Genomic DNA, 23,725 nt, shown 5'->3' with positions numbered 1-23,725 from the left:
AAGTGGGGGCTTCAGTCTTTCGGAGATGTATTTTGGAATGTCTGAGAGTTTACCGTTTTAAAAAAAAATCTTCCGTCTTTTTTCCCCCTCGCAAGATTGATCTTTCAAGATCAAATGCTGAGTTTTAATGCAATTTCACAGTTAGGGAATAGTGCTCCTTTGAATAGTCGCGTCGAAGTCTCCGGGGTATTTCTTCATAATGCACACATGTGCCTCGCATCGACCCTTCATATTAAAATGCTGCCAGCCGCTGCATGTAGCGGGCGGTGTTTTATGATGGAGCCTTTCTTAATTTCGCCAGTAATGGGGGGAATGTCATCGTGTTCACAGTGAATGAAATGGAGGTCATGACTTTTTTCAAGGGAAAAAATGTGCCTCACATACAGGCGCGCGTTTGAATCTACTGGCAGCTCAGTCTGGTGTTTAGTGCTTCTCGGTCTCAGGGCAATTAGCATAGGGCCGATCAGCTTGTTCCAGCCATTGTGAAATCGTGATTGATGCTGACAACATTAATTCGGAAATACGGGATTGAGCTGGCATGAGGTCAGCCTGTTGCATGCATTTCTACATCGGAGTATGAAAACGTATAAAATTAAAACGCAGAAATGTCACTTCTAAGCATCTTTAATTCGAACTGTATTTATTTTTTATTCAACGTGGTGTAATGCTGCTCTCATTTCAGGTCTCTCCCAACACAGCTACAACGTCAGTGGGTTCATTTTCCCCTCATGCCTCCAAGCTTAGCATTTTACATCTTTTACAACTGTAAACTTCACTGAATATTATATTGTATTATTAATCTGTTGTATTACTATTCTCAATCTATTGAAATAATGTTCGGGTTAAATACTTTTCTCAAGGGTACAACAGCAGGCCTTCTGGGACTGGCACCAGGAGACCTTTAAAGTCCAGCTATTAATCAGATTAGTAGAAGCAAAAAAACAGCTTTGGTAGTCATTGAAAAGGGAGTTTCTTGTGAATGCTATACCGGGTAAAATCCTGATTTCTGTGACGCAAATGCAGTGAAAATACATGGTATCAAATACCAGCTTTCTTTCTTTATTTAAAACGTGCGTCCTAAAGCACAAGCTCAAGGTCACCGTGAGGACAGCTTCGACGCGCGCTCGCGTGCACAGCGCCTCTTTCAGCAAACGCAAGCGGGACTCGATAGCTCGCGCAGGAATTATAAGGTTATTTTCGACCTTCCTCGCTTTCCCAGTTACCATATTTTAATCAGCTTTCTACCCGACGCTGGCTAACGTCAAATCTGTACTAATTAGAAACGGAATCCCTGAGCGAGTTGACAAAGCGCAATAAGTCGGTGAGGACATTTTATCCAGTTTTGTGAAACGGCTGGACCAGCCGGGAGGATTAGTCTCCACAAGTCCAGTCTGTATACATATAAGTAGTGCATAGACAAATCAGTCTGACTTTTCCCTGTGTGTAGACTTAACATTCCTCACATACTTTGTTTCTACTTCTACTTCTACTTCAGTATAGTACCTATAAAGCTTCAGTAAAACGAAAAAAACATTTAAGACATAAACTGAATGCAGACTGTTTTAGCAGCTTTGGTGTTTGCTGTGTCTCCTGCTGTAGTGTTTTAACGGAAGGCTGTTTAAGAACACAGTTTGGGAATGCTGTTTTATACATTCCTTTTCTCTGGTCTCTCGCAATCAAGTTACTAGTAACTGTTGCTAGGAGAGCATAATCTGAGCATTGAGAATTCCTCACATCTACAGTAGTTGTACAATAGCCGTAGTTGCATTTTTTTTTAACGGTAAGAACCACTGAGAACCAGGAGTACAAATGTCTTCTTTTTGTAGCTTACGGAAAGATTAGGACATTGTCATACAAGGAAAGGTATGTCACTTTTGTATTGCTTAACTTATGGGGTTTTGGAAAGAGGGGTTTTGGTCTGCAATAATCAAGGAAAATTATTGTATATTTAAAAGCTATATTAAAAGAGTGAGAATCATAATGACAACTGAATAATTCTTGCCTTGATTATAACAGAATTATGGGCTGGACTGGGAAAATGTTTGTTATATTGTTGAAAGAAAGTTGCAATATGAAAATAGATTGATGTTGTTTTGTGAGAACTGTAACAGGTTTTCCCACAAATGTCAGGCGGATTTATTGTTTAGTTTCATGAAGCAAAATTTGCCGTCCACCTCTATCTGCATTCTGGCTGCCTGCATCGTGAAAATCCCCTTGACAGATAGAAGATGTACCTTCTCCCTCTGAGCCATTTCCTTGACTCTGGTTTGTGGGATTGTAGGGGATCCAGGCTCTAGTTTTGAAGAACCCCAATCCAAGTGCTTTTAAATGTCAGAAACAAGCTCCTCTTCTGGAGCTGAGTGGGCCGATTTGTTGATCACCTCTGAGAACATCTGAATGCCAATGTAACACACTGTTTACAGGGCAAAAGTGCATCAAACTTGTACAGTAGCAAGATGTTTCTCATATGCCTGCCATTGACTGATGTGAACTAATATGTTCTGCATATTTCCCGTGCATAAATCATGATGTAGAATGAAGCAGTTCTGTTTAAGGAGTCCAAAAGGATCTAAACTATTTTGGAGATCAGTGGAATTCAGTAAACTGGTCACGGGTACCTTACTAAGTCATTAAAGCACTAGGGGGGTAATGGTACACAAATCTCGTGTTTCGGTACAAACTTTGGTTTTGAGTTCCCAGTTCAGTGCAAATAAGGTATAGCAGGGAAATGTCCAAATTAATTATTATTAATTACGCTAAATTATTAAATTATTATTGCACAGTTAGGAAAAGTGTCTGTCAATGTGTCCGAATAACAAAACCTAAAAGACACTTTTTTGCATAATTTTATTTCTATTTTGCATTTTGAATGAATGAATGAAAGATATATATATATATATAAAATAACAACCATAATCAACTAAAATCTCGTGTTCTCTACTACCAAGTATGACTGCATATCTTTAGTGATAAACATCCCTATAGCCTATAGATATTTTTCAGCATGTTCTGAATTTCCTGGAAAAGTGTCTTAATTGCCACAGGGAGACTAACTTGCAGAAGCTGTTTTTGCCTTGCTCTGGGCGTACACACACTCAGATGATGTCGTCTCAAACAAGTTAGCATGTTTGCTTTTGTTTTCAGCAACATATTCAAATTAAGTATGAAAGAGCCAACAGACAGTCTTGGTCTTATCAACCACTGCTTATGACTAGCAAGAACAAGCATTAGCCATAACCAACTTACAGCCACAATTAGTATATATTTTTTTTGTGTTGAACATATATTTCTGGATTTAGGTTCCATCAATAAATGTGTTCATTAGTTTCACTGTGCATATCAAACCGAAAATGATGTACCTAATGGCACACAACAAATACATGAACCATTACAGCCCTATAGAGCACCTTCTGCCCTGTAGGATGGGTTGATAAAAATTTGGGTATAGTGAATTGCAGTGTCCTGCCAGTTCCTGATTATATCCGTTTAGCATTAGCATGTTTCGTGTTTGTGCTTTATCCTGATCACCCAGAGGAACTGTATTCCTCGGCTTGTTAACCTGACTGACCGAAGCATTTGTCATGAGTCAAAGAGGGGAAGTGAGATGCATCTTAATAGGGACAAAGCTGCCACAGTGATGTCCCTGTGATAACTGGCATGGATATTTTTCATTAACAGCACTTAATATTGTAAGAACATCCATTTTCCAAAGAAAATAAATAGCTATGGCTAAAATACTATCATACCATTTTGATCCATGCATTCTTTTTCTTTAAAGGATCCGATTATGTTACTGTATATGTAAGTTGCTTTGGAAAAAACTTCCTTAAAGGAATTAAATAATGCATGACAAAATTAGCATGTAATGAATACACTAGACTAGCTACTGGGGGTGAGTAAGAGAATGGAAACACCAACTTGAAGATACCAAGTCAGAATCAGAAACAGAATCAGCAACAAAATCAGAAAAAAACTCTATTGATGCCGGAAGGAAACTGCTTCTGCTACAACTGCACAGATAGAGAGAGACACCATTGGACACAATGAACATTATATAATAAGATGAAAAAAGTAAAATATCACAAACAAGATTAAGTAAAATTAATTAAACAATAAAATATATAAGATACAATGGATGTCAAATAAACTACAATATTTACTCCTCAGAAAAAAGAATCTGTTTTTTATAAACTACTATATGTAACTATGTTACTAGTTTGCAATGTGATTAGTTTACTGTGAAAGATAAATTACCTTAAATGCTGTACAGCGAAAGTGTTTGATAACAGACATAGCTACAAAGGGGAGTCATATTAGACTGAATGCCATTTAGCATATGTTTCAACTATAAAAGAGGGCTGACGATCAGAACTTTTGATATGTGTGTCCTCAAAGCAACATGAGGCAACTAACAGAGTTCCAAAGAAACCAGACAGTCAGTGCCTGGCAAAAACTATACTGGCAAAAAGGAACAGTGGTCAAAGCCCACCAACAGAGATAGATGGACACTTAATCACACAGTTAAAGAAAGAACACCCTTAAACATCAACATCCGGTCTCAACAAAAACTATACTTTGTGAGCTTTAGAAAGTATAGCTGTATTTAAGATAAGTGCCTAAAGAGGAATAAACTGGTGTAAAGGATTTGCCCTTTATCAATGGAAAAAATATTATGGTCTAATGATGTATCTTTCCAAATTTGTCCTACATCCTGAGAAGTTTGCACTTGGTGAGAGCCAAAAGTTACCTTAAACCCACATGTTGCTAGCTGTTGCCAAACATGGTGTGCAATCTGTGATGGCATGGACAGTCGTCTTTACGGCAGCCATTTCATCTGATAACTGCCCTGCATAGTTAAAGGCCAAGGATCAAGGGGCCATTTCACAGGATGAGGTGCACCCTATAGTGAGAACATGGGTCCTTCCTGACGTTCTCGTATTCCAAGATGATAATATCCCCTACATGCAGCTCAAGAAATTCAAGAGCGGTTTTTGAACTGCAGGATGAAATCAAATGCCTTTCATGGCCTCCCAAACCACCTCATTCATAACTCAAAGAGCTGGAGGCTTTTCTTCTTGAATAATGGTGCAATATCTCACAGTTCACAAATTGTATGACAGCATTCCAAGACTGAGACTGTTCTGAAGACAGAGAAGAATATTAATATATTGGGTGGTGTTTCCATTATTTTGTTCACCCTCTGTAAAATATATGAAACTTCTAAAATATTAGCAATAAGCAACTCAATGCTGTTGCAGCTACGTTCATCCTTTAATTGAGTTTAATTGAATTTCTTCTAGGTAACTGTAGTGTCTCATAGTGCTTTTGAAAAGTGGAATGAATACCTCATTGTGTTTCCTTTCATTGGAAATCAGTATTGCTCAGTATTACGTGAACTTTTGTCTCACCTTGCACCTTAGGGACAGTCGGCAAACAGTTGGAGGTGTACTTACACCGGAGCGGACGTACCTCTTGTCATCCATCTTGTGATCCGTGGCTGTATAAATCATATTAATTTTTCCAACCCATTTCGCATCATAGTCAGAACAGCTGCACATCTGTCACATGTTATTAATTTAATCAGCGCTCTTATTCTTGCAAAAGCAAGAGCTAAAACCAACAAAACAGAGGTGCAACAGCATCACCCTACTGGAAGATGGAGTTTAAAGAGGTCAGTACTCGGCATGTAGTGGAATGTGTCAGTTAAAGACCAAGGGTAGATATGGGGCCTGTTCCAGAAGAGTGGTACAGGGGCATGGGTAGAGGTGTCCTGCAGGTTAAGGGATGCTGCCCCACTCTAGGATCTATATTGGCACTGATTCAAACCTATTAGATGGATCGTGTATCGACCATATGTGACCAATACACGTCAGATACTTATTTAGTTTTTGCCAGGGTATAAATAGACAGCCAAAGGTATTTCCTGAAGCACGACAACTCGTTCCCATTTTAAATATGTTTTTGTGGCATTCATGCTGAATGCTACTGCTGCCACTCAGTCTATTTGCCACTCAGTAGGTGGAGCAGAGTGACATACATAACATGAGTACATAACATACTGTTCCACCTTGTTTGTACATCTTTCTAGTATATTAGAAACATCTGTAACATACTGTTCCACCTTGTTTGTACTTCTTACAGCTTGTTAATACTCTTTCTTGGATGCATGTGCTGTTTGTATAACTAGTAAATATAAATGAAAAAGTATATACCGGAAAGCTTTAATTAGGTTATACAAAATAAAATAGGTATGCATTTTTTTTTCATTTGTATTGACTAGTTATTCAAGAAGGTAAGATGTACAAATGAGGTGGAACAGTGTGTTATGTACTCATGTTATGTATGAGGGTACTCATATCAGTCGATACTCTCTATTCAGGTACTGGGATCGTGGCAGCATGAAAAAAGTGGGATTGGTGCATCTCTAATGATAATATTAAAGTAGAAAGAGCTCTTGTATCAGAATCTATACTGGTATTGGCAGTTGTGTATCGGAATTGGATCGGAACTGAAAAAAATGTGGATTGGCCCATCCCTAGTAGAGTTATAATCCTGAGCCAGTCCTTGCATCGGTACTAAAGTGCCAGGCTTTCCAAATGGGCCATTCAATGAGGGTTGTGTGAATGCGGGATATGTAGATAGCAAAGTTTAATCCCATTAAGCAGTCTGGCCTGGAGCTGTCGTCTTGCGCCTACATGCCAGTAGGGAGGCTAGATAAAAGGGACCAAGGGCTTGGACCCAGAGATGATCATAGAGAAGAATGACTTCAGATTGCATACAATTTTTTATTATCTTTTAATCCAAAGTGGCATACATTTCTGAAAGCAGAGTCAAACGGTCCCTAGAGCAATTGTGGTTAAGGGCCTCATGGTGAAATCACTCTGCCAGTCAAGGGATTTGAACAAGTGACATTTCAATAACAGGAGCAGCAGCCCAACCTGCTGAGCCACACAACAGCCTCGGATGAAGGAGCAGAAGAAGAATATATTCATCCTAGTCACTGCTGTAGTGTGAGGTGGGGGCCCAGCTTTTCTGCAGCCTCAGAATTCGAGAGAGTTGAACCATCTACAGTGTGGTCATCATGTGTTAATACTCGTTCTTGGATGCTTCTGCTGTCTGAAAGGATTGAGCCTGAGATATGATGAGGATGGACTGAAGAACATGAATGGGTCAGCTCATTAAAATGGGTGACGGTGAAGCTATAGTTACTGGTGTCAAGAACATCATTCATGAAAAGAAAACTTTAGTTGGCTGGATATTTCATATAGATTTTGGAAATAAGGAAAATTAGGAACCAGTGGTTGAGTTCAGTGGCAGGTTCTTTTAGTTGGCTTTGATCATAAAGATGATTCTTCTCCAGGGTGTCTGCAAGAAGGTAGTGTTTCCAGAACACTGGAGCAGTTAATCAGGTGGTGGGAATGAAGTCTGTGCAGATGAATGGCGTTCAGAGTTGAGCATCCCCAGCCTGCTGCAGTTGCTCATAAAGCTGATGTTTGTCATATTGTGGATGCTGAAATCCTCCAGTTAAGTGAGCACTGTGCCTCTGCTTGTGAATTCTGGGAAAATATGCTAGTCAGGAGAAATCCTATCTTCTTTCTAGACAGTGGCAGAGAAGACAGACGGGGGGGTGGCAGTAAGCAATAATGCACATGAGACAATGTGGATAAAAGCATCAGCGAAGCAGCTCCAGGTAAATCTATAGCTGCAGAAGGTGAGGCTGACGATAGATGGGAAATGGCTGGGGGCAATACACACTGCAGAGGCTAGAGGGCAACGATTTAAGGCTAAATAAGCTGCTGCTACTTGGGGACACTGACTGAGACAATGGCCAGTGCATTATGGGAAGGAAGAGGAGGTTCAGTGTTAAGGTTTCTCTCAGAGATGCTCCCTCATCATTATTGGATTAGAGAATCTGGATTAGTGATTTGCACTTTTAGTATTGCAAAAACCCTACCTGTGTCACTGATGTTGTATGTTGCGCCATGTTCTTGGGGGAACAGCACGTTCATGCTACTATATACCTGAATTTGGCTGGTATGGTCATAACTTGATTTGACTTGACTTGAACCTTGGCATTGGGAAGCATGTGGATGAAATGCCAATTGGTGAGCGTATGGAAGCCTCTTGACTCCTTAACCCCATCACTGGGATGAAAATTTGCTGAGCGGAAATACCTCTGCGTCAAAGCTCACAGCAAGTGTGGTGTTTGGTCTCTTGGAATCACTGCTGTAATTAATCCCATAGCCTTATGGAGCTCCGGAATATTCTTTTGCACATCAGTAGGCAGATACACGGTTAACAAAGAATGGAGAATATTGTTTGGACAATGATCTGACATGGGTTATCGTAGAGAGAATATGCATTTCTTTCACTGTCTGCGATGAGAGCAGATTAGGATATTAAGGTAACTAATTTCCCAGTGTACTCAAGAGTGATAAGGAATTTATTTTCATCCGGTCCTGCATTCTGAGTGAATTTCCCTAAAATGTTGATAAACAAGAGGGTTGATGGCTTAGAACAATCGGATGTAATTCGGTAATGTAATTTGCCGAACACGCCCACGCTGCTACACCCGTTCGGTGTGAAGGGCAGCTCTGCAATCAGATGCCAGGGAAGCAAACATTACCTGAAACAGTATCTAACGCGGTTTGCCTTCTGGCGATCATGTTAAGGTATTATTTTTAGGTGGTCAATTTCCACTGGTCTTCATTAATTTGTAATAACCACACGGTTCCAATTAATAATGAACTTTTAGCGGACTTCTTGGAACTTCTCTTCGTGAGCGCAGGATGTCAACATTGGCTCCATGAGGTGAAGGTGGTGAACTGCTGCTATGAAATCTCATTAGCGGCTCTCTGTGCTTGCCACGTATTTCTCGTTAAATTTGATGTCCCATAAAGCGATCACTACAGCTGGCCCCAAAAACTTTGAATTTTGTTTGAATTTGGTATGTAAAATGTATTTACATATCAAGAAAGTGAATAGAAAAACTGCCAGTGGTTTAATTGAGCTATTTTAGTCAATAGAAGTGAACGTACACTCCAATGCTTTAAAATTACAAACGAATAATTTGCAACCAAAAGGTAATATGATAAATCTGGATAGTTATCATGTTAATAATAGCATTTGGAGTCCAGAGGTAGGAAAGGACTTTTTGTATAGGTGTTGGTCTCAGTAACACACCAGAGAAAATCCATAAACACAAATTTAACATCTGTAAATTTTCCTGATTCCATTGAATGCATTTCCCAGTTAGGATGAAAGATAGATTAGATGTTGATACATTTGGATTTTGTCTATTTCTGCATATGTTATTAATTTAATGAAGTGACAGCAAAAATAGCAACAGAGCACTGGACATGACACTTGTGGGCCGCTTAATGGTCATGTGATTCAAACACGCACGCCGGTTATGTGGCTTTCCTGCCGTGCATTCAGCCTCTTGCTGTGTCTGAATCTCAGGCCGAAGCAATCGCTGTGAGTGGGACTCCGCAAGCAGACTCACCCATCAGTCTAGTGAAAGTTGTAGGTGATGGTCTTGTCACAGAATCACATCTGTGAGTGTTGTGTTCTAGCCTCATCAAAGACAATGGGGGAAAAACAGCCCTTCTCCCACCAGGCAAGCTGGGACACAAATGCACCTCTGAGGCGTTGAGTGTATTTTTGTAAGGAGATACCAAGCTCGTAAATTCTTATGACAGTGTGACATATGGCCTCGCTAAAAGGGAAAGTCTCTGATGGCTTTGTGTGAATGTTACTTGACTTCAGCTGCTCACGAGGCCACCGGAAGTCATTCAAACATTTATTATTGTTCAGTTCATCATTACGGTCAGCATTTCGGACTCCGTCCTTTTTTGGTGAGATGCTTCATACATCTCGCCTTTGACGGTTTTGAAATGAATGATAGGTCTGCTGTTTTGAAGGGATCCGTTCAGTTTCATTCGCCTTTAAGGGGCTTGTTTGGAGCAGGACAGAGCCTGCTTATCCCCTAAGTTCCTGGCAAATGGAAATGTATCCACATTATTTTCTTTCTATGTGTTTCAACCATGGGACAGCAGCAGGTCAATCCACTTGGAGGAAAAAAAAGGTCATTGAATGATAGCTGCCTTTTCTAAAACTGCGGTAGGAATGCGAAACGAATCTTCTAGAAACGCGAGCCCTTGCTCTTAGAACAGTGGTGTGAAAATGCCAAGCAGGCCTAATGTGTCCATTCTTTAATACGGCCTTATTTTTCATCTTTCAGTGGCATGTAAATGTCAAGGTACACATTGGACTGACAGGAACCTCTTACAGAGTCTCTGCAGGTGTGCAAAATAGCAACGTTGAAAAAATAGAGCCATTTGTGAAAATTAAGGTTATTATGGCTATGAGGCAAAGGGCATGGAGCTGCCTTTGACTCATGCTGAACACCTACTCAGCAGCCGCACAGTGTCATGTGGATCAGCTGAATGAGTCACGCTGTGTTGTGGGTGGTCTCTGACCCGATCAGCCAACCCCTAGTCCTGCATCCTCCACATTTCGTGGGAGGCTCAACCCTCCTGTAGGATCACCACGCGGCGACTCTAGTCGAGGAAGAGCAGAGCAGCAAACCCAGATGCCGTTGATCAGGAGCGGGCAGTCTCAGACGCGAGCCTTGCTTTCTGGGCGAGATGCCAGCCTGATGACGGCCCAGCTAGGTATCATTAATTGATTCACTTTAATTGGATTCTGCTGAGCAGAATTTTTGCATGCAGTACTTTGTGTTGAGAAAGTATTTGCGGTGCATTATCACATTTACAAGTATGATCAGATATCAAGAGAATCATAAGAATGAATGTGTTTAGTTTCTGAAACTAAAGGAAAAGTAAACAGTGTAGGCAAGATAAGCAACAGCGTTCTTATAAATGCTATGCCACAACGGTACATAAGGATGTGAGGAATGGGCCTTCCATTAAACAAAACAGCCACAGAGGCAGGACCTCTTGATAAATTATGCAATGATTGCATCCAATCTGGGATTGGATGGCAGTCAACGTGGAGGGTGTTTTTAATGCCTGCTGTTCCGGCTGTTGCCTTTGGAGTACTGGCCTGCCAATCACCCTGGCCCGGTGAGCGATGATGAGGGCGGGATCCCAAAGCACAGCGAAGAGTGGGAGGACTCTGTGCCGAGGGCTCCTGGTTTGGTAATCAGGCTGATGGTAAAACTCTGACAGAGCACAGAAGCCCCAGCCCCCGGCAAACAGAAATGAAGCATACTAGTCAGTGCTGGGAGAAGTCCATGCGGCACCGTAGTCAAGATTAAGTGCCCTTGGGTGGCACAGGCTATGTAGATGGATGGGGTGGGGGGGGGGTAGTGGTGCTGGCAGCGAAGCTTGATGGTGGGGGAGGGGTGGGGGGGGGGGAGAGAAGGTGAGTAGAGGAGCTTGGTGGGGAGGTGGCAATGAAGCTTGGTGGGGGGCGTGCAGGGTAGTGGAGCTTGGTGGGGGTGGGGTGTTAAAGCTTAAGTCAGCGTCCTGTCAGAAGATTCCATCCTGAGCAATTGCCCATCTTGCCCTTGCCTGGGTCCACCCTTGGTAACAGTGTAGCCCTCCATCACGCATAGAGGTGTACAGGCCTCATTAACAGGTCCGGTAAGAGAAGGTTAGCATTGCCAGCACGGTAAATATCCGGCACAGAAAGCAGCTGGTGGGCAATAGCCGTCAGCCGTGTTGGATAACAGGAGCCGCTGAGTGATGGCCTTTGTTGTCGTGAAGGTTGAGAAGAGACAGGTGTGTGGTCCTCTTTGGAGAGGTCAAGCCAGCTTTGTAAGCGTCTGTGAGGGAGGCTCCCGGCCGAGGTCAGCACAGTCCCGCTGAATCATGGTATCTCCTTGAAACAACCCCCAGGTGGCCTCCGCGTCCCCCCCCTCCACTAACAGCATTTATCATCTTGCTAGCGAAGGCATCGGTGAGTGAGGCTGGTGGAGGTTGCCAGTAGGGCTGAATTTTAATGTCGTGATACTGCACGGGCGAAGCCCTGAATGCTAATGCTGTGAAAGTGCACGGAGGGGACACCTGAAAAGGAATGTCGCTCCAGAACATGGGGGCAGCCTCAGATATTAATGGTGTATTAGTGCACGAGTAGAACCCCGAACACTAATGGCGTACAAGTGGAGCCTTGAATACTGATGGGTCATTAGCATATGGGTTGAAGTTTGGGTGCTAATGGTACTAATGATTTATAAGAAGAGGAGTGGGGTCTAGAACCTTAAAGGCACAGTATTACTGCACTGGCAGAGTCCTCAGTAGGCTGTGACTGGTCAATTAGCACGTAGGCTAAACACAAAATGCTAATGCTCTGTTACAGTGGAGCCTTGAATACTGATGGGTCATTAGCATATGGGCTGAGCTTTTGATATTGATGGTGAATAAGCACAGAAGCATAAACGTATGTGGAACTATGGGAGCACTCATGGATATTGAGGGTGTTATAGGCGTATGAGTTTAGCCTATGAATGCAGTGTCGTAATGCACATGTAAAGGTCCCAGTATGATAGTCAGTTAGCGCGTAGGCTAAACACAAAATGCTAATGCTATATTACAGTAGAGCCTGGTTCTATAATGACATTTTGGTATTTTGGCAGAGGTATGACTACTAAAATCCAATCTGCACATGGCCCAGAACACTAATTATCTATGAGTATCTGAGAGTGGAACCCGGAACACCAGTGTTTATCCTCTCACAAGCGGAATATTAATGTCCTGTGGGCTGGAGCTCACCGCCAAGGGAGGTAGGGTTTGAGTAACAACCTGACCCTTGTATTACAAACAGATAGTGGAGATTTCAGCTGCGTTTCCGGCAACTTCTGTGGCCTTTGAACACAGACTTGGGACACAATGGCTTCCCTCAGTTGTGACGGGGGCCCAGGTATCCATCATCACCTGCTACTTTATATTTGCACCCCCTGCTGATGTTTATACAGGAGTCGTCATCTCATACCCATAATGGACTATGTTTATATACAGTGGGAAGAATGTGTTTTAAACATGAATAGAGCTTAGAAAGACTCATTACCTAAGGTGTAGCTGCTGTTTCATCTCTCCTCTTCTTCCTGTCATAAAACAGTATGAGGAATCACTTACCGTTTTATTTAGTAGTTGGTACTTTAAAGGGAAATTTCCGAAAGAGAATTTTGAATTTTTTTCCTAACACAAATCCCCTTAGCTGTTAGTCACTTAAATTTGTCGTTTAGATGATATATTTATGATATATAAGTGAGGGTGGTGAAGGCTCTGCTTTAATGCACATGCAGATGTTTGGGATCACACGCAAATTGCACATTTATTTTGCAGATGCTTTTGTCTAAAGCGACATATAAGTGAGGAAAGCTTGCGGTCATGGATCAGGGTCAGCCCAGGTCCAGTACCCCTGAAGCAGTTGGTGTTAAGGGCCTCACTCAAGCACCCAACAGTGTAATGATAACTATGCCGCAGGATTCAAGCCAGGAACCTTCTGGACATATATGTTTGTGTCATCCCCTTTCTGGCCATTGCACAGCACTTGCCTGGCTGGTTCCTTGGTAGTTGTCTCCTTCCTGGTGTCTGCCGCTGATACCGTTATCAAACCCCACAGAAAACATGACACTGACTCTTCCATCATACATCATCACCACACCTGTGCTAAGCTGCTGCTTCTCTCTGGTCAGCGTTCGCAAGACATCCAGAGACGACTCCTTTTATTTTTTTTATTTTTCCTTTTTTCAGTTATATATAGATCTTTCTCGGACTTGCCGGGTCCGGTTGCTGCCGGCACCCAGCCGAAGTGACAGGCGGCCCCCGTTAGGTCCTCGTCTCGCTGTCCCGAATCGGCGTGTCAGCACAGACGTAGCATTGCTATAGCCCCCGACAGCCGTTACACGCCTGTTTAAGAATAAGTTTCCCCCTCAAGCCTCTCGCTTTCGACACGCTCCGTAAAATACAAGATTTACATTCATTTATGAAGCAGATGCTTTGACAAAAGTGAGGAAAGCCTGGGGTCATGTATCATCCAGGCCTCATGGAACAGTTAGGCTCAAAGGTCCAACAGTGATACGACTGCCAGCTGCAGGATTCAAACCCACAACCTTCTGGACATGGGTGCAGAACCTACAAACGTCATAATTTATTGAGTGGTAATATGTGTTTGAGGGCTTTGACCTGTGAGTGCTCCCTGCCTTCCCGTGGCAGTCCGGCGTCTTTATAAGTTTCTGTTGATTCCCGTCATCCACGTTTGATTTCTGGAAGTGCCAGTCGAGAAAAAATTGCATGTGGGTGAATTGAGCGAGCATCCCAGATGGAACCGCATGCGCAATTAGTGTGAAGGGTGGAAAGGCACTAATTAACAGATCCGGCACGGCTGAGGTGGCTTGTTTGTCTCCTAGGGGTCAGTTGCAAACGTGTTTGTAGTTGTCACCTTTTTTTTCTTTTCAATGAGGTCTTTAAACATATTCCTGAATGTTGAGATTTAATTGAACTTTATGTTTTATATTACTGATCAGATACCCCTCACTGCGTCACATAATGATATTATATGTATAATATTTGTAATGTATTTAAATTTACTTTATGTCATTGTATACATAAAGCAAAGTATTCTTTTAATCATTAAGCTTTAACTTTGCTATGGCTTTAAGGGGGAATGTGGGTGTAGTTCAGTGGGCCAAGCCTCTGTGCCTGTGATCAGAAGGTTGCTGGTTCGAGTCCAGCCTCAACAGAATAGTCACGCCTGTGGGGTCCTTGACACTCAGCTCCATGGGCACCACTGTAGGTGGTTGCCTTTCAGTTTGCTTTCACCTATGTGTGTGTCATGGAGAGCAAGATGGGGTCAGCAAAAAGAGAATTTCCCCACATGTGATCAATAAAGTATTACTATTTATTTTTAGACATTTATTCAGTACTTTTATTTTTATTCAGGCACTCATTTTGTATATTTATATACATATATGACAGTTATTTCCATCCATCCACCCACCAATCTTCCAAGTGCTAGTCCAGCACGGGGGTCGTGGTGACAGGTATTTTTGTAAATTTGATGTATGGTGTAAGTATTGCTGCGGTGGGACATTTCTTGTCGTTTTCTTGGACGTTTTGTGTGCTTCCCAGCACTCCGAATTCTTCCTCAGAACTGAACGGTATCACCCCGGAGAATACACCACCCTGCGCGTTTTTCATAGATGCATTCCGGCGGTTGCCAGGAAAATACCAGACATCGAGAAGCAGGTGTTCCGTATCTGCCCTCCTTGAGGTGTACGTTACTCCGAGCTTCTAGGAAACACCATGTCCCATGCCTCCTCCTTGCAGGTATTCTCTTTTATATATTATATTTCAGTATTGTGTTTCGTTTTAAGCGTCGTCAGCGGCAGCCGCTGACGAGAGGAGAGGACCCCCAGCGCTAACAGACGGCAGATGGGGAGCTCTTCCAAGATGAGGGAGGAGGGCTTTTAAGTGCATAATTACAGACTGAAAACGCAGAGGGAGCAGACCGAGGCATCTTAACCATGTCTGCTAAATTTCCACAACAGCTTTCATTGTTTAAAACCTATAAATAAAACACTCCCATATGTAAAGTCTGATTGTGGCAGGACATCCTAACAGGCCCGAAGTGATCACAAGCGACACTCTCTGCTTTTTTCCATGTCCTTTATTTTTTTCCTTGCATCAGACCATTCCATTCATTCGTTATTCTTGACCGGTAGGTTTGATGTCAAAGCTGTGAACTAGCTGCTCCGCTTAAAATGACGAGGGCGATTTTCAGAAGTGGTCATATCCTACCACAGACATGCAAACACGTTTGTCTCTGTGGGTCAAGCTGTCCCAGATGCTTAGCTTGGTTAGCTTAGGTTTCCAGCCACTGCAGATTACCATCAGAAACACACATAAGGATGGATATATATGTCTTTGCTTAGCTGATGCTCATATTTATCTGGTCTTCCACATCTTACAGTTTTCTCTTTTACCCATGATATGTTTTTTTTTTTTTTACTGAGTTAATTCAGGGTGAATGACCTGCTTAACAAGGGCACAAGAGTGTGGCTAACATGATGATATTTTAATCAAAGCACTTAACCTCTACTATGCTTGTCTTGTTTTTTTTTAAGTTTCTGGTGTATTTTTGAGAGAGATATGAAAAGGGTGCAAAAATATACTGTATATCCACCAGCACTGCTCATGAATTTAGTGAGCTTCGATATGCTGTGATAAAGGGCACGGTACATTGCATTTCTCCAGATACTGTGGAATTTAATTTCTGATGCGAAAACTCCACAAATCTGGGAAGTCTGAGAAATGGGACGGGAACATGTAACTGTATTATGTTATACCTCACATCCATGTAAATGAGTCTGACATTATAGTGGGCTGCTGACTGTATGACTTTAATACCATTACAATCTTCAAGCGCTTTGCCACAGAATTTTAAAGAAGGCCAGCTGTAACGCTACGATTGCTTCGTCCACAGAGAGACACTGCAGGTCCTGTCAGGTGCCCATGTGGCATCGGTGGACTGAATATAAATATAAATTCCAGGTGCTGTCAGCAATATTGGATTATGATTTGTGCTTTTGGGAAATGCTTGTACTGTACATTTGGGGGGGGGGTCACATCATTGGCTGTGGTTCATTTATTATTTATCAGTTTTTATGTTTTTATTGCGTGTAAAGTACAGTTTAGAGTCCAACTTATACTTAGTGATACAGTGTAATATAGCACTATTGTAGTAACATAATAGCAGCTCCCTGTACAGACCTGATCCAAGACCAAATGTTATCCTCAGAAATAACATCTTTTACATGCTTAAACGTAGTGGGGAAAAATGGAAAGCAGGTTAAACCTTTAGTAATACAGTAGGCAGTACTACAGTTCATTCATCATTCAGTGCTTTTCCTGGTTAGGGTTATGGGGGGTGGGGGGGGCTTACACTTTTTAAAATGTCTTCTTCTTAAATTATACTTCTGAATAAAAACAATCAATTACTTTAAACCAGTGTTTCCATAGCTGGTCCTGAGGGACCCCCTGACTGTCCACATTTTTGCTCCTTCCCTGCTCCCAGTAGGGAGGTAGGGAGACAGGAGGGAGCAAAAATGTGGCCCGTCTGGGGATCCCCAAAGACTGGGCGGAAAAGCACTGCTGTGAACCTCTCATGTGGTCATGTCATTTACCAAACTGTTGACCATTTTTTTTTTGATACCCTACTATAAAGTTGGGCTCCCCATAACCCTGAAAAGGGATAAATATTTAGGGGATAGATGGATGGATGGATGAACCGGAGTTGAATTGTATTCATTTACTTCTTCACAAGCCACTTTCTTCCCTTCTGCCAGTTTCTGATGACAAAACATTATTCGGATTACTTTCATATCATATATCATATAGGTGTTCAATCACAGAGGAGCTTTACAGTTACAGAAAATCAAACTACAAAGTATCCTGTATGGCAGTACAGCAGCATATTAGTGTAGGTAATACGTTCACGGACATCTGTAATGTGCCTGAGGTTGTTTTGTCACACTTTTTTTCCAGATAGTATTTGCTGCAGACAGAGGCAGTTTTGCACGATATGAAACAACCTTCCTTTTACAGTAAGGATGATGTATAAGGCCCTAGTCATTCTTAGAGGACTAGCATTATGTCTGTATTGTGGCAGAGCCTTGCCTGATGCTTGGGAAGCCTCCAGACCCACACAAAAGATGCCTGGCTTTGAGTAGGAAAATCCCAATTACATTTTGTACATTAAAGTGACGTACGTATTGAGACAGCAGGGTCAGACAGTCCCTGGTGCAATTGGGGATTACAGGCCTTACTCAGGGGCCCAGCAATGAAATCGCTTTAGATTTGATCCGGTGACCCTCTGATCACAGACAGAGTCCCACAGGCTTGAACCTGGGTCCTTCAGCCCAACACCAATGACTTCCAACCAACTGAGCTCATGATCTCAATTCCTGGAAATAACTTCATAATCTCTGTTCTGCCAAATTGTTTCCTTCATTTTAAAGGCGCCACGTTCGACAGAATAAATAACTTCCTCAGACAACATGTTTTGAGCGCAGCCTCCTCGGATGGGATTGGCTGTGGTCTGGGACATATGATGCTCCTCGGAAAGGACAGCTGTCTTCAGAGTGGAGTTTCTGTAGGGGCTCATTAGTGGGTTTCGTTTCCTCTTTAAGCCTCAGGTCTTTTCAGTCCCCAACTCGACCGTGGAAGATCAAGGAAGTTTCACATGTGATCGGATGTGAGGCGTCGTAAGTTTTGGACAAAGGAGCCCAATTCTGACTTAGGGATGTATGGAGAGCCTGTTTGTAAGGTAGGTCTGTCCCCCGGACGAATCCTAGAAACACAGATTTGCAGCTAATAATAGGACAGTCGTGGGGTGTCTATTTAAAGGCCTGTGAGAGATGACCAGCTCCGGCGTAGAGGGCATGGGAAGTCAGCCTGCATAGCTGGCCTTACACGTCTCCCCACGAGGGACCCGAGTTCTGACACTATGGTCCTGTATGCTGCCCACATTTATCAGTCCCTACATTACTGACGCCAAAGCCTCTGACAGTTTTATGCCTGAATATACTCCTACGGATCTGATTTTTTTCCATTGACGAGTCAGTTAGTTTCTGGTTTTGTAAGCTTGATGCTTACTGGTTGCTGTGAAAGAGTTGAAGAAAAGGACAATGCAGATTTTGATGGATGGACGAATGGATGGACATACGGGACATAATAGACATATATTTGGTGCACATTCCAGCATGATGATTATAGGATTACATGGATTATCTGGGCACTGAGATGATGGCCTGGGTTTCTGGCATGTAAGTACCTTTCAAGGCCGTCTGATGGGGCTTTTGCCTGGGTGCGGTCACTTCCTCCCGGGGGGGGGAAGCTTATCGCAGCTGTCGATTTCTGACCTCAGGGTGTCCGGGCAGCCCTGAGATTCGTGGGTGGTGGGGGGGAGACCCAGGAACATTCCGTGGGCAGAGCCCTTGCCAGGCACACCCGGTCTCGAGGACCCCTGGAGCGAGCTTTCTCATGACAGGAAGTCTGTCTGCTCCGTGCACGCCGCCCAACCCCCCCCCCCGCCTCGATCTATTTATAACCCCCTCCGTCATGGGACGTCTGCGCATATTACCACACATACATGCGCATTTACAGCGAGCGCTTGTAAAAGAGAAAGGACAAAAAAAATCATTGCTATTATAATCCCGCAGGGAAAGCTGGGTTCGCAATACGATGGGCCATTTTTGCTGGTGATTTAGCTGTTCTTTGTGTTTTTTTTTTTTCCCATCCCATCCATGCTGTCAACACTGTGTTCATTACAGATAAACATATACTATTTATTACGTGCCTTAATGTTACTGTGTATCATGAAAGCTCACTAAAATGCTTCACAGGGCTAATTTCGGAAAAGTATCATATGCGGCATGATATATATCCACTGCCTATCACCCGCTTGTCCTGATCAGGGTCGCAGGGCAATTTTATGTTTATATAAAGAATAATACTAATATTATTTTGTACTGGAGCCACGTATTCCTGACCTCAGTTGAAGTCTATGTGCCGTATACTAGCTCTTTTGCAGACTGATATCCGAATGCTGTCAGACTTATGGTCGATGAAGCCAAACTGTTCGTGTCAGCTTGGTAATTCGTGAGAACTTAAATGATTCCTGGTGATGCCAAATTAACATGCAAGTTTGTTTAGGAGAACATGGAAACTTTCAGAAGGAGACCCTAACTTCTTAAAATGGAAGGAGAGATGGATAAGCGAAGCTGAAGCAACTGTGGGAACATCTGCAGTAACAATGCTCATGCCAAGACTGAGCAGATGAAGGGGAAAAAACACACTGGGGAAAAAGTTGAAAGAATCCTAAAATAAATTGAAAATGGGGGGGGGGGCTTTTCCGCTAGTTCTGGAAAAATATGTCTACATGTGTGAACCTGTTTGCCTGTTTTTCTCCTGTGGTGATACATACAGCCCCCTACCGCTGTGCAATGAACAGCATCACTGCAGTTGAAACTCCAGTCATAATATACACAAAATTAAGAAATTTCTGGTGTAAGGAAGAAATTATTACAGTTGTTTTATGGGTTGTATGCTATTATTCTGATATTCTCTCTCTTTTCCTGTTCCTGTTCAGTACAGATTAGTTTTTAACTATGGTGTCTTTCCTATCATAACTATATATTCATATTATACAGGGGGTTCTTTTTGTAAGTACTGCATAAAGACAGCGGTGAAATTTTACATTAAAATCTATTTTAAAAACACCTACTATATCCTTACAGTACTTTGTGTGATTCTTCAGCAACCAGTAGTATGCATGTAAGCCCACAACAGAGTTAAGTACCAAGCAAGAGATTCTGTGAATAAGTTTGAATTAGTGAGATTTAAATATATTTTAGATTGCAATAAATTTTAACTGAAAGTTAGTGTGTATAGCTGGGAGAGTGGGGTGTTGAATGTACGCACATTGAGCTATCTGATAAAGAATTAGTAACTTTATACATGTGTAATGGTGCTCATAGAAAGTAAAGATGTTTCTGTGTGGGAAAAAAAAATAAAACACAGCAGAGGTTTGGAAACTAAATCTCTTGAGAGCTGCCTGTCAGGCCGTGGTCTGACTCAGAAATTTGAGCAAATCGTCTGAAGGTAGTTTCGGTTTGGCCAGCCCACTTCTGGGTCAGCCTGGCATGGTCAGCTGGGCCACACAGCCGTCTGCACTGAGGTTTGTTCTGAAGAGAAGCAGATTTCACTCAGTCAGTATTTCAGTTTGAAATGGAGACAGTAACAGGAAACAGACAATAGGTTAGTGATGATTTGGCAGGAATATGCAGCAAAATATGGGGAACAGCTTGGGTAGTAGCACTGTTAGCAGCTAGGCTAAGCTACAGTTTAGTATGGAGTAGAGCTGTGTGATATGACCAAAATCTCATAGTCATGTCATATCCTGATAACGATATATATCATGGCTGCACCTCACATTTATGGATTTTTTTCTACAGACAAGCTGCAGTAGGAATTGGACAAAAATGTGTAAATAAAAAAGTGCGAGGTGACAAATGTAATGCTATCCACAAATAGATGGGATGTGATCCACAAATATGCAAAACCGTTTTTACATGTACAAATCGCTCTGTATTTTTGTTGATATGATTTTATACAACACAAATAAAAATACATATTTGTGGATAGTGATGTATTTGTGATTTTCTATACAGACCAGCTGCAGTATATGGAGCCCCTAAGAGGTCTGGGTGGGAAAATATTTTTTGAAATAGTTTTGCGTTCCCTCACAATACTTTTCTGTTGCGAATGATAACTGTACTGTGTCCATTTAAAGTATAAAGGATTATCGGAATATTAACCGAAACGATACAGACATGTCCAAGCATCGAACTATAGGGGACAATGCCCACTATATAATTTTCATTTATGTGTTTTTAAACGTATTTATTAGTAATTGCACTGTGCCCATTCACCGTAAGTGATTGCAAACAGCTGGGCTACTGAACATGAAGTGCACACAGAAACATTGAAATATTAATTATTAATATAAATATAAATTAAAATTCACCCGTAAAGACATCTGGAAAACCAAGGGGTGTTGCTTGCTTTTGTTGAAACAGCCGGTAAACTGAATATAAAGGTAACTACCGCGGTGCCATAGTTGGTTTAAACCAGAACCCATTTTCAGGTATACCTCCCTGGTATTCTCGCTTGATGATGTATGTGGGAATATGTGGACCTATACTGAAATATTCGAAAAAGCGGGTTCCAGTTTAAACCTTAACTTCATCACTGTGGAGTAAGCCCACAACAGAGTTGTGATATGTTTCTGTGTTTGTATATGTGCACTTCACGTTCAATAGCACAACTGTCTTGCTTAAACTGGCTGTGAATGGACACAGTGCAATTATTAATAAATATGTATAAAACACATAATATTAAAGTTACATGGTGTGCACTGTCCCCCGTAGTTTAATGGTTGTTTGCATTATTTAGGTTAATCCATGCCGTCACATTGCAGCAAATACCAAGTGGGCAAGTGTAGCGGGATCGCAAAACTATTGCAAGTGAACACAAAACTTTAAAAAATATATATTTTCCCAACCAGACCTCATAGGGACTCCATAACAGTACGAACTGGACCAAAAGCACCAGGAGGGAAGTCACAAAAGTTACGCAATCCACAAATAAACAGGAAGTGATCTACAAATGTGCAAAACACCGGGTCAGAAAGTCTTTCTGTGTTTCATGTAACCTTAGTTTTTTGAGGATACATTCACCTTGACTTCTGTGCGGAAAGTGATGTACTGTATCATTTTAAATTCATCTAGATTTTTGACCGAAGAGAGAAGAAAGATGGTCCTTCATGAAAGTGTTTAACATTTAAAAAAGGAAAATACATTGGTAATTCATAGATGTGCCGAGTATATTTTTACATAGATGTGCAATTAATTACGGGCGGCTCGTGGTTATCACTGTTCCTTCTCACATCTGGGACCCCTGTTCGAGTCTGCGCTCTGGCGCCACTTCTGTGCACTTTGCATGTTATCCGCGTGTTGTTGTAAGGTTTCCCAAAAACATACTAAGATGAAGTGGAGTTGTCGAATTGCACGTAGGTCTGAATGTGCCAGACAAATGGGTATGGATGGATGCATTTAATTATATTTCAGTTGATTACTGAATTGTGGAATCTGAGAATACAGTTTTGTGATTGATTCTCATTCTTGTTTCTTTAAATTTACTTTTAAATACAATGGATCAGGCTTATAAATATATTATTCATTTCTGTTCTCCATTTTATTAAGTATCTATAACAAAAATATAAAGTGGTATTGGATTGGGTATGGTGCTCACTTAACAGATTTTGAATAGAAAAGATTCAACTGAATCAGTTGCATAATTGCATTAAAAAATCAGTATGAATCATGTTTGGGAATATTGTTTAATAATTGATTTGCTTCAATAGAGATTTGAATCCCACAAACACCTGATGCCATGTGCATCTGGATATTTGTGTAAAGAGAATGAAATTAAAATGAATACCTTCGACCCTCAATTGAGTCTGGCGTAATATGAAGGGTCATTTCTTATCACATCCTAAATTTGGGGCATCTAAAAAAAAGAAGCATAAAAATACAATGAATACTGAATGAAAATACAATGAATACTGAATGAAAATACAATGAGTACTGAATGCATCACTGGTAGTCTATTAAGCCTTACAAATTGCTACCCAAATGTAGAATTTCACAGCTATTTTAAATAATTTAATTCATTTATTACTGTAAAAAAATTCTTAACAATATCAACATCGTACTTTTTCGATAAGCGTATTTTCGACAAACAACTTAATCGACATTATAATTCAAAATCAAGCGTGAAGGATTGGGGCATTCTCTTTTCTTTATTTTTAATGATTTTGTTTTATCAAGAAAGGACATGCCAGAAGCACTCTCATGAAGTATCTCTCCTGGGCTCCATGTACTCCATGAGAGGAGGGTGGAAATAACAGACGCCTCACACCTCCAGCCTTGGGGGTTTAAATCTTCCCTTTGCTCTGTATGTGTGTGTGTGTGTGTGTGCGTGTGTATGGATTATGTTTGTATTACATTGCGGGGATCAAATGTCCCCCACAATGTGTTAAAAACCTGTTATTTTGACGGTGTGGAGATCATTTTTCAGGTTCCCACAATGATCTGTGACTGCAATCAAAAAACTAAAAATGCCAAAACTGTCGT

At 41.6% G+C, this 23,725-nt stretch overlaps 1 protein-coding gene across 12 annotated transcripts in view; it reads left to right on the top strand.

Moving 5' to 3' along the window:
* The window catches only part of atp2b2 (ATPase plasma membrane Ca2+ transporting 2), a 130,938-nt gene that overhangs the window by 5,673 nt on the left and 101,540 nt on the right, over positions 1–23,725 (top strand). Inside the window, exon 1 of one of the 12 annotated variants that reach the window (XM_072715558.1) lies at positions 18,150–18,294. The exons of 10 other annotated variants lie outside the window; for them this stretch is intronic. The gene's annotated coding sequence lies outside the window, so the exon portion shown is untranslated. Of the gene's footprint in view, positions 1–18,149; positions 18,295–18,368; positions 18,794–23,725 lie in introns of those variants that run through there. One more of the 12 variants, XM_072715557.1, reaches the window with a different exon arrangement.

This window comes from Paramormyrops kingsleyae, chromosome 8 (genome assembly GCF_048594095.1).
Source record: "Paramormyrops kingsleyae isolate MSU_618 chromosome 8, PKINGS_0.4, whole genome shotgun sequence".
Taxonomy (NCBI): Eukaryota; Metazoa; Chordata; class Actinopteri; order Osteoglossiformes; family Mormyridae; genus Paramormyrops; species Paramormyrops kingsleyae.
This window is presented reverse-complemented; position numbering and strand designations above follow the sequence as displayed.